This window comes from Amblyomma mixtum, unplaced genomic scaffold (genome assembly GCF_055824585.1).
Source record: "Amblyomma mixtum isolate Tamu unplaced genomic scaffold, ASM5582458v1 scaffold_33, whole genome shotgun sequence".
Lineage (NCBI taxonomy): Eukaryota > Metazoa > Arthropoda > Arachnida > Ixodida > Ixodidae > Amblyomma > Amblyomma mixtum.
Window position 1 is genome coordinate 196,332 of NW_028317730.1, and position 12,391 is coordinate 208,722.

Sequence of the window (12,391 nt, forward strand, 5' to 3'; positions counted from 1 at the left end):
TGCTGACTGTGATACTTGTTGAAGTTCTTCTTCCATGAATAGAAACCAGCGCTGTTATCTTTGTAAGGCGTCATTAGCCACGGAAGAAGTTGGTAACTGAGTCGCCCAGTATGTATTGGACCTAGCACTAAGCTGTGGCTGCAGAAAGAAAGGGTCTCTTCTTGAGCACGCGAGCGTCGTGTGCTGAACCGGGGAACCCTATGAAGACGTCAATGAATTTGTTTTGGTCGTAGCAGATGCCCTGCAAAATAATAGATGGCCATTTTTCCTATTGATGTAGAGCGCAGTGGACTGTTCTGGCTTCGTTATTTCAATATAACTACCATCAACACAACCAATAGTATACCTTGGTCCTTTTCCTCCACTTTTAGCGTGAAAACATGCCTTGCTGCAGGCCATCTCTTCACTGCTGGGCCCGATGATCACCTCGGTGCTTATGCGGTCACTTTACTCATCGTGGGAGGGAACAGCCTCCCACGTATTATTACAAACTCGCTCAGCTATCCATCCTTCTTCACTTTACTCATAAACAAAGTCTGAAACTTTTCAAAGAGCTAGGCGGCATTCCGAACAATAAGAAGTCTTGCTTAGAGCGTGCTATCAGAAAATGCAGATGTGAAGCGATTGTGCCTTTTAAGCGAGGGTGTTCTTGGCTCTTCACTCCGAAAAAAAAAAAAAGCCTTGAAGGCTTCGTGCAGCTTAAGCACACTTTATACTTGGAAGTTGTGTTAGCCACCTACTGCTTACATGCCGCAGGAACTCCAGCTGTGGAAATCCAAATTTTTGTTGTAAATCCTTGATGTCTGCGTGTCTGTGGCTTATTTGAAGTACTGTTGGATATCAGTGACAGTGGTTTCAATCTCGGAGCAGAAAGCATTGAGACCAGTGGCAGATGCATGATGCATTTTGTGAAGACTTGCATTCTCCGATGTCAATCATGTTGGGGCTAAGTTCTGCTTTTATTTTGCCCTTCAAGCTCCTCATAACGTTTCGGGCATCAGCGAAGAAGCAGAGCATATTATTCTTTGGAAGCTCCTTAAGTGCGACTTGAACACATGCAAGGAGCTCACCTGCAGTGGCGTGCCCTAACTCAGCGGGCTCTACGACAACATTTTTTGTACGAACAGAGAAGTACAGGACGAGCACATGCACCCGCTGCACCATCATCTCAGGTTTGAGGTCTCGTCGATCATTACAGTATAGAACACCTCAGGCTTTGCAAGTTCTTTAACCACATTGGCTTTAAAGTATAGTCCTAACCCGTCAGATATGATGTAAGATCTTTCCTTGCGGCCACATTGGAACGCTTTTGCTATTTGTGAATCAGGGAACATATTGGGGTAATGTTGCTGTTGACGCATCTCCCAAAGTGTATGGGAGTGAGCTGGCTACCACAGAAAGAGCAAAAATTGTTTCAGCTGTCATAATATTTTCTTGCAGGGACAGGGATGCTGCATTCTTGCTGAAATCTAGAGTGGTTTGTATGGTGCTGCTACCCTTCGTTAGGACCCCATCAGTGTTCCTGTTCCGATCTTTTTTTGTGCACCTTCGATGTGGATTGCGCATTATTGCTGAGCTTTCCTATTGTGTGCAGTGCACTGTAACATTACAAAGCACACAAAAACCGTCACTGTCTTTTGCGCTCGGCTAACACTAAAGGGATACGATATCTCCATTGACATCCTTCTTGGTCAGGATGTCTGCATTAAATGTCTGTAACTACACTAGGATGACGGATAAATGTTTAATGAGAACAGAAAACTGGGCAAGTTGGAACGGATTCATCTTAAAGCAGCGCGATACGCAGGACGAGAGAAAGAAACAAGAGACAAGAGTTAGGTGCGTATATTCTTGTTTCTTTTTCTCGTCCTGTGTATCGCGCTGCTTTAAGATGGATAAATGTATATATTTTAGAACATTTTTGCAGAATATTTAGCAGGTTTTTTTTCTTTGGAAGTGCAGAATGTACACCAGCCAGCTAAACGCTGCCCAGGGGCCGTATTCGCAACGTATCATTTTCCATTTGAGATCCATTTAGTCCTCTTGCTGTGGTTGGGTGATGAAGCTGCAGCTTACAAGCTTTCGTTGGTTAATTAGCGATTGTACCTCAGCCCCTGACTATATGACGTAGCCATTGGTTAGCCGGTGCATGCGGTGAGCGGCGAATGCTATCACCAACATCTGGACTCTCTATCTTGTGATGCATGTGACTGGCTGCTCACTGTTTTCGTCCGATGCTCCATTATGCTGACTCAGTAACTGCCACACTACTGTCATCATCACCATCAGCCTGACTACGCCCACTGCAGGGCAAAGGCCTCTCCCATGTCACTCCAATTAACCCTGTCCCTTGCCAGTTGTGGCCACCATATCCCCGCAAACTTTTTAAACATATCCGCGCACCTAACTTTCTGGCACCCCCTGCTACGTTTGCCTCCTCTTAGAATTCACACCGTTACCCTTGAGGACCAGCAGTTATCTTGCCTTCACATTACATGCCCTGCTGCATAGCTGCTGTGGCGGCAAAACTTGTGTTAAATGTGCTTGAAAAAAACATGGTTCCGAAAACTGTGGAGGAGCAGCACTTTAATTCGCTTCGGCTGAGTCACTGATATGGAGCGTGGAACGTCGCATGACTGATTAGCAATGCATGCACGATTAACATGGCGTCACTTTCCTTGAGCCCCCCATGTCTGTTGGAGATGCGGCGGATTAAGTGTGCCATCTGCGCAGATTGCTCCTGGAGCAGAGTGTAGGTCACTCGGCCGTTAGATTGTAGGTAGAGGCCCAGCCCCCGCAGTCTGTATACTCTATTGATGGGAGTGCCTTCTACGCGGAGGTCAATATCGGGGTCGACTACTTGTGTCGTAGAACGCGCGTAGATAACTAGCAGTTCCAAATTCTCAACCCCCTCTCAATCGCATTGTTCTGCGTCACCTCTGTGGCTTCTTGAAGGCCATCTTGGATGTGGCCGTCCGAGCCTGTCATCCATATCGTGCTACTAGCCATAACAGCACAGCCCGCCATCCATAATCTCACTGCATCACACTGACTACCAAGGGACATTTCGTGCTGCGTCTCTCTCAAAATCTGCAACTGTGCACAAGCCTCACCTCATGGGCCTCCAGCATCCTCACGGGGCACCTGGTTCTGGCTCTGCAGTGAAGCAAGCATTGCTTGCAGTTAATGCTTGCAGTTTCCACACCAGCACCTCTGTGGCGTCAGCTTGGCGTGCAGTGTGGCCTTCAATCTGCATTGCAAAGACAACAGAACTGACCATATACAATCACTGGTTTGGCTTCTCGTGAACATACTGACGCAGTTGTGTTCTGCCTGTAAACGAAATCACTTGTTTGTCCACACAGGCTGCATTAGCCTGGGAATTTTCAGACAGGCTTTCCTCGCATGGTCTAGAAGTGCCTGAACCTTCCAGCATTGGTTGCTTTCATCATAGTCTTTGTTGTTGTTGCAGACGTGAAAGGTATTTCTGAGACAGAAGAAGCAATCTCTAGGCATGGCATTCGCAATTAATGATACTCGAGTTGCTGCTGCCCAATACATGCGGGCCTGAGGGAACTTCAGGTTGCCCATTACAATGTGCATTCCAAAGAAAGCTTTGGCTTCTTTGGATGTCATACCTAGAATGGTCCCATTCGTCTGAACCCAGTACAAGTTCATTCTGGCTGCTATAAACTCCCTAAAGTCGTCTTCAAAATATTCTTTAAAATATGTCAAAGGCGCCTGGGGCTGTTGAAAGGGTTGCGTGGGTGCGTTTGTTTCGATGTCAACCGGCGCTGAAAATGCCTGTGCATTTTCACAACTCCCTCATAATTTCACATTTCCTGCCTGCTAGCAAGGGCTGTTTTCTGTGGAAAGCTTAAGACATTTCTGATTGCATGCAGACATGGGAAACTTCACCAAGGTTCTCGTCTGCAGAGTCTGTGCCCTTGGCCGTGCACCGAAAACAGTGGAGTTTCTGCAGCCACCGTAGCAGTCCTGGCCGACAATGGTCAGAATCCGTGCGTCGACCTTGCTCAGTACTGCTCCAGGGTTCGGCAGCCCTCCACCCATTCTATTGCATGAAGATTATAACTGGCTTTTACACAGGTGCACTTCAGTGAACAGACGGACAAAACTGAACATGCAACCCTCTTACCCGTTTCATGTATTAATAATGCAACTCAAGCCTCCGTGACGCCTGTCACGCTTGATAAGCACGTCAGCTTACCTTTGGTCGGCAGCAGCTGGCGCTCCTGCTTTCTGGGCCACTCTCACGCACTCCTTCCATACCCGCCTCCACTCTTTTGACGAGCAAGTGGCCGGCCCTACGGCATTTAGCTCTGCTGCCAGCCACACCCACAGCACCCGCCTTTCGTCCTATGTTAATGCGCAGTGGGTTTGCATGAAGTTGAGCAGTGGCTCAAGTTGAGTCGCACTGCAGAGTGGTGCATAGGCAACACTCTCTATTCCCTGTAGTGCTCTCTTCAGAATCCATTTCAGCTCTGGCGCGATTGCGTGCTTTTCGTGTAGCGTTGAAGTCCCTATATCAGCTTTAGGCGTCGCTAGGCCTAACCTCCTTCTCATCGAAGGCACTGTGGACTGTGCTTTGGACACATGCACTGCCCATCATAATACGTCCAATCCTGTAACCAGTACACTATAAACAGTATTATCACTAATTAAAAACGGTACAGCTGGTTTCCACAATGCGTTTGGGAGCAAAGCACTCCACGTAAGGGCTGTCGTAAGGCTTTAATTAGGTTGGCTTCATTGCATGACAGCGATATTGAGTGGAAAATGAGTACAAAAGACCAAAGTCCATCCTGAAGCACACCCCATGCTCACACCGTCATGCGTTTTCACTGCGCTAGCGCTGTCAGTAAGTTGCCCATGGCCGTACTGCCGACCAGTTTCCGCATGCACCAAGTGATCGAAGAGCACCATTATGAGAAGCGCCACTTGCAGAAGCATGGCGCGCAGTTTGATATATTGAACGACCGACGAAATTGCAGTTCGATACGCAGTGTACCTTTCCTATACTTTTACACAGTATTTTCAAGGGGACAATCTGTATATTCGATATATCCAATAATTCGAAATATCCGGCTTGGGTATATCCGGGCTTGCCTGTACCTGTCTTGGACCTTTAATAAATTCATGAATTACAGGGTTGCCTATTGTGCAAGCACAGCTCAGATACACAGTACCTCATACTTTAAATGAAGTACTGGATAATATGCAGCCCAGGAATTTCTATTGCAGGAGCACTCCCTTTTCGAATTCTGAGTTCTCAGAACCTTGAGTACTCTGTGGAAATAGTGAGCCGTCCAGACACATGGCGCCATGCCATTTCTGGCAGGAGGTCACAGAAGTGAAACTGTCGGAGTCGGGGCAAGTTCGAGTTCACGAACATAGGTGCAAAATGCACTTCAACAACAATTTCAGCTTCTATACTCCACATGTGAAAATAACAGAGTTCACGGCCTGTGCACAACATCTGCAGCTGAACTTGGGCTTAACCCGTTTACTCATTACTCATAACCGTTTGGCTCATTTTCAGACAGCATGTACCTTACATCAACGTCTGTAATGTCGTGCCGTCCAGAATGCACAAGGTCCAGACAGTTCATCACATGTGGGCACTTTCTTTCTAGAACAGCAGGAGCTGTCTCAAGGAGGCCATCGGGAGACGCAGAGAGCCAGGGCATACCTGGACATAATATTGTGCCGCACCGTGTCACACTATGCCGTTTTTTTTTTTTTTTTCAAATAGTTCACAAGCCACTGTTTCATATTTCTGGCCATATTTCGTAGCTGCATTGCCAGAACACATGGGACTGATTATAGCACTCACTGCTTTGTGACCTGGCGTGCTGCTTTTCTTAGGCACTTTTCTTATAGTAGACGAAGGACGAAATTCTAGCTAATGGCCGCAAATTCAAGGACACTGACTACTCCGTCGGTGAAGATTTTTCACGCCGCGTTCGCAATGTGCGCAAACACCTAGTTACATTTGCCAAAAGCAAGACTAACCGTTTTTCTTTGCGATACAAAACCCTGTTCATCGGTTCCCGACGATATATCTTCGACGAACCATCGCAATCTGTAAAAGAGATACCATAGCGGTTGCTGCGCCGCCAGCCCCCAGCCGCTCATATACCTGCCACCCCCCAGCCTAATCTTTCCTTTTCGGCGATTTTCACAAACATACGTAGTTTTCTTCCGAAACGCGAAATCATCTCCAATCTTGTGTGTTCATCTGCTAGTAACTTGCTGATACTTACCGAAACATGGCTCACTAATGGCATCACCGATACTGAAGTGCTTGCTGACTTACCGAATTTTAACCTTTTTCGCAAAGATCGCACATCCGCTCGAGGTGGAGGCGTTTTCATCGCAGTTAACAATCAGTTCTCGTGTACAGTTATTAATATTCCATCAGACCTTGAGATACTATGGCTACTTTGTCGCGCTGCGCCCCAAACCGTACTGTTGGGCGTTTGTTATAGAGCGCCAAATACCAACTCCGATTTCTCTCGAATTCTTAACGACGTGATCAGCCAATTAACGAGGAAATACCCAAAAGCGCATATCATTCTTTTTGGAGACTTCAATTTTCCAGAAATCAACTGGCAGACACAGACAGCAGTCGGCAACAGGGAAGCGAATGATTTTATCGAGGTCTGCCTAAACTTCAACTTAACTCAAGTGGTATCTGAACCGACCCGCGTTGCAAACATCCTAGATCTAATCCTGACTACCCACCCGGAAGCCCTCTCATCTATCACTTATCTACGCGAAATCAGCGACCATAAAGTAATCCACGCCACATTTGAGTTCCACCCATCACGACGCCAGAATCAAAACAAAACTATTCGCCTATACGACAAAGGAAACTATGAAGCCTTTAGTCTTGAATTAAACCAATATCTCACAACATTTGAAGCATCTTTTCACGATCATTCAGTAAATGATAATTGGTCCCGTTTTAAGAAAAAGGTTAGCGAACTAACCGATAGATACATCCCCAAAATAAGTTTCCACTCGGACCGCCAGAAGCCATGGTATACCAAAACGATAAAAAGACTCGACAATAAAAAGAAGCGCCTTTTCCGTGCGGCAAAATTAAAGCAATACGACGAGTGCGCATGGGAAAAATACTATACAGCCGAACACACCTACCTATCAGCAATTCGCAACGCAAAATACTCTTTCCTTCACAACGACCTCCCCAAATTGTTGACTTCCAATCCCAGAAAGTTTTGGCAGGTCATAAGTGAACACCCGGCACATACTATCACTCTAACTAAAGAGTCTGGAGAAGAAGCTGATGACATTGAGTGTGCTGACATTTTTAATAACGCCTTTTCATCTGTGTTCACTAATGAAATTCACCCACCAACTGCAACTTTCGCCGTCAATATAGAGTCCAGCATGCCTGCTATCGCGTTTTCTGAAGGCGGCATTTCCTCGCTCATTGAACACCTTAAAACTTCATCATCGGCCGGCGTCGACGAAATTAACTCCAAAATACTGCGCAACACTAAGAATATTTCTGCAATGTACTTATTGTTATTATTTTCACAGTCGCTTTCTACAGGTTCCATTCCAGATGACTGGAAAGTGGGAAAGGTCATTCCCGTCTTTAAGTCCGGTAACAAAGATTCTCCTTTAAATTACCGTCCGATATCATTAACCAGCATACCTTGCAAAATCATGGAACACGTCATCTATTCTCAAATCATGGACTTTCTTGACGCTAACAACTTCTTTCATCCCTCACAACACGGGTTTCGCAAGGGTTTGTCATGTGAAACTCAACTGGCCGTCTTTCTTCATGACGTTCACTCTAACCTCGACCTAAATTTACAAACTGACGCTATTTTTCTAGACTTTGCTAAAGCATTTGATAAAGTTCCCCATAGGCGTTTACTGCTAAAACTAACCATGCTAAAACTGCATCCTAACGTCTTATTGTGGATCGAAGAATTCCTTTCTAACCGCTCCCAGTTTGTTCTCGTTAACAGCCAGAGTTCCAACCCTCTTCCAGTAACATCAGGCGTACCCCAAGGTTCTGTACTTGCTCCCCTCCTATTCTTAATCTATATTAACGACTTACCCTCAAACCTGGTTTGCAATGTTCGTCTGTTTGCAGACGACTGCGTTATTTACCACACGATTTCTAACACCTTTGACCAATCACAGCTCCAAAACGACATTGACACAGTGCATGCCTGGTGTGATGACTGGCTAATGTCGCTTAATCCTAACAAATGTAAACTCGTATCTTTTCACCGCCGGCGTAACCCCCATATTTTCCCTTACTCAGTTGCTAACGTTCCACTAGAATCTGTATACTCATACAAGTACCTAGGTGTCACCTTGTGCCAGGATCTCTCCTGGCGCTCTCATGTAACGAACATCATCGCATCAGCTAACCGGTCATTGGGTTTTTTGAAACGTCATCTACGGCACGCCCCTCAAAGTATTAAACTTCTCGCCTACCAATCACTCATTCGACCAAAACTAGAATACGCATCTGCTATCTGGAGCCCGCAACAAGCATATCTCATCAGTTCACTAGAATCTGTCCAAAATCGCGCCACGAGGTTCATTCATTCTGCCTATTCATACGACATCAGTGTATCGTCACTTAAACGACAATCAGGTTTATCAACTCTTGCCCATCGTCGTCGCATTGCTTCTCTTAGTCTGTTTCATAAGTTTTTTTACAGTTCCCTCGGACAGCAACCCTATATCACACCGCCCGCTCGCATATCTCATCGCACCGGCCATCCACTGCAAGTGTCATGCCAACGCGCCCGCACCGTCACTTTTTCCGCATCCTTTTTTCTTCGCACTGCTAAAGACTGGAATGGCCTTCCCCACGAAGTTGATGCCATCACCTGCCAATCAAGTTTTGTGAACAATTTAAATATGCATTTCATAAATATCATGTAAGCAATCATATTCAACCTATATTTGTACTCCCACCCCTTATGTAATACCCCCAAAGTGGGGTCTTTAAGGAAATAAAGTGAAGTGAAGTGAAGATGCTGTCACTCTGAGGCACCGTGCCATTAGCCAAAGTGGCGAATGTTGGCTCCTAGTTTCTTTCTCCAGAGCTGCTGCAGCCTTTGCCGATAAGTTGACGAACTTGTTACAGAAGGCACAGCATCGAAGGCAGCTGGCTGGTAAATGACTTATGGCTTCATGGCTGCCATGTAATGCAGCCTCTTGCCGGAGTCTGCAGGGTCTTTCAGCCTACCAAGACCTAGAACCATTTTCAAATAACAGGGAAAATTGTACTACAAAACACATAAGAGGAATCTGGAACGAAACGTGCATTTGGCTATGCACAAAACCATGCATGGGAATATTTAGCATCTTCCATTTACTCAGCATGCAGCCAACTAAAGGCAGAAGTTGATAACAGCTGAGCACAATAATAAAATGGATGATACCTGGACTATTGAAGAGCTCGGGATATCCTGAATCCTCATGCATTTTCTTCAATTCCTCTTCTGATAGTGTCGCTTTAACGTGCACAGTGTTTGCCTGAACTTCAGGGCCAACTATTTTTTGTTTCAACTTGAAGTTTATGTGGTCAGGTCTGCTTGGCGCAATGTTCCGTTTTGTGACTCTATTCCACTTTGCGGCAGCGTCTGTGGAGCCCCTTCCAGTGAAGCCAAGAGAAACGGCACAGTCCGCTTTCCACAGTACCGCTCCCACATGGCTGCACACTCTTGCCTGTCCAGCCATGCAGGAACAACCAGCACGCAGAACTTCGCCTGTGCTCTTTGCCGACAGCCACACTCGATGTGGCCAGCTACTTGCAGCCTGTGAGAGCGTCACTTCAGATTTTAGCATCATGATGTCATCACTCACTCTGTGTACAAGTACTTTCCCCACCCACCCCGACTGCAAGTAATTATACGACTCTAATGATTTGTGTGCTCTTACTTCAAGCAGGTCACATGCTTTGATCTGCACGAAGTAGAACACAATGTCCGGCCCCTTTATCTCTGACAAGGCGCGCATGTCTTCTGACCAGTCTTTGCTGTCATCTGGGTGGGTGTACGTCATGCTTTCTGCAAATGGAAAGAGCACATAATTATTGCTGCATTACTCTTCCATAATATAGTTTTAGATGTTGAATTCAGATGTTGAATCAGTGAGTAAGACGTAAAACATGCACCCTCTGTGTTACGTTTGTTCTACCAGACCTTCACGCGCGTGCGACCTGTATATATTTATATTTATCATGTTTATATGTAAATAGATTTTTTGCTAGTGTACCCCTTCCGCTGTCCTTTCTACAACCCCCTCACCGCTTTCTTTTCACTCCTACGCACTGCCGGCTATCCTTTATTTCTGCTGCCACAGCTCAGGTGCTTCCAGTAGCGATAGCAGATGCCGGGGCAGCAAAAATTCTTTTTCTTTCCATATTCAATGCATAGTAAAAACCACTACTACTGTTACGTTGCTCATGAAATGTCCAGTACTTATCAGGCAGTCTCACTTCTTGCCTTTCACTTCTTCCAAGAAGGCAACTGTTAGAACGGCGCCTTCGCTTGTCACAGCTCGTCTGTAGTAGAGGCAAGCGCTAGCTTAAATATGAGGCAACGTTCGGTAGAATAGTTAGAACAGTGTCCGGTGTGGGTGCCGGGATCTCGCGCAGAGTTCGCACCTCCGTGCCGTTAATATAATGAACATAGTCCCTGACAATGAAATGCTTCTCAAAATGCAACTCACAAACAGCACAATCAGGTGTGAGTCTCCTGTCGTCTCTGTGAAGGTTGCGTTCCCACACGCTTCTCTCTGGGTCGGCGGGTGCTTTGAATAGCGAGAGTTTGGCCGGTTGCTTGATTCGGCAGTATCCTGTGGTGCACCCCGGTGCGAAATAATGGTTCAGGCATTGTTTCTGAGCCATCTAGGCGTTGTAGTAGGCAACATTCACAAAAAAAAATCAAGAAACACCGCTTAACAAGCACAACGGACGTCCATTCCCATGTGTAGATTCGGCAATCACATTCAAGATTGGTCAACTGCAGCGCCGTTGCTCCATTCGCCACCAGCGGTGTCAGGCTGCTCTGTGCTGCTGCCACCTCTGCCTGCTGTAACAACGCTGGGCCTGCTGGGTGTTCACATGGTTGTTGCAGCCATGGAAACGACGCTGTCAGTCTTGGCAAGGACGAGTTAGAGGGAACAGGCAAGCATGGTGTGCAAACTTCCGCAGCGTGCTCAGATAGGCTGTTTTCATTGGTCCCAGCCATTGTCGTCATTGGGGAAGTTAAAGGGGAATGGGAAGCACAGCGAAAATCTAGTTGAGGGCAGCATTTTGTTTGCTTGTGTTTTGAAATTTGTGCATTGAATAATGCCGATGCCTTCATGGGGACGATGGAGGGGCTCTGGAGTTGCGCTCGATCGGTTGCTGGCAGAAGCTGCCTGCCGTCGGGCTTCGGCGCTGAAGGACCCGGTGGCGAACGATGTCGTCCTCAGCATTGCTTTCGTCTGCACTCCCCAGCTATCCCTGCTCCGCTGCCCACGCCTGATCTCTCTTCCCGGCTGAACCATTTCCCTCGTCCTCCTCTCCACGGCGGCGCCTGCGGCACCCCGTATGGATGTGGTGGACATGCAAGGTCGGCTTTTTGTCTTTTGGTATGCCCTTGTATTACATTTCTGTTCCAGGCTTTGCCTATGACATGAGGGATAGTCTGTGCAGGTACCTGATCAGCGATGGCAAGGTACCATGGCTAGTGAACAAGCAAGCTATGTCAACTTTATTCGAACGCGAACATTGTCATTAGTTGCCATGGTCCACCAATGCTTCTTTCATTTTTAGGTGCATTAAGAGATCAATTTTGTGGATTGCATCTAACTGCTGTTCTCGGCTCATTGATCTCAGCTTGTTGGCAAGAGTCATAAAGAAGTGGTGGGCCAAATCTTCAGTCTCCTCTTTTGGCGACTTCATCTTGACTAGGCGTTTTAAACACACTGAAGCGACTTCAATGTACATGTCGTCTGAAGAGCTGGAAGTAAAATTTTCCTTGCTAATTGCAGTCATTCACACGCAAAAAGCATTGTTTATTTTACATTTCTGCTGTTGTAGTTCTCACAGGCTTACAACCTTTCGGTGGCCTAGGAATCGTGCAAAACAGAAAAACAAAACTAAAATGTATCTGCTGGGAGGATCAAAACTTTGAAAAGTGAATATAACATGTACTCACAACGCCTCTCATAGCCATTCAGAGGCGAGTGCCGGGAGAACTTCAGCCCAGAAATTCTCCCGACTGCCGGCAGAATGAAAACTGCCAAAAGAAAAATGTTTATACCACAACTTACCTGCCAGGGCGTGAACAAAGGCCGGGTAGTATCCTTGAATGCTCCG

At 46.5% G+C, this 12,391-nt stretch overlaps 1 pseudogene; it reads right to left on the reverse strand.

Moving 5' to 3' along the window:
- Positions 1–418: 418 nt before the first annotated feature.
- LOC149324439 (uncharacterized) lies at positions 419–3,131 on the reverse strand (annotated as a pseudogene).
- Positions 3,132–12,391: the final 9,260 nt, after the last annotated feature.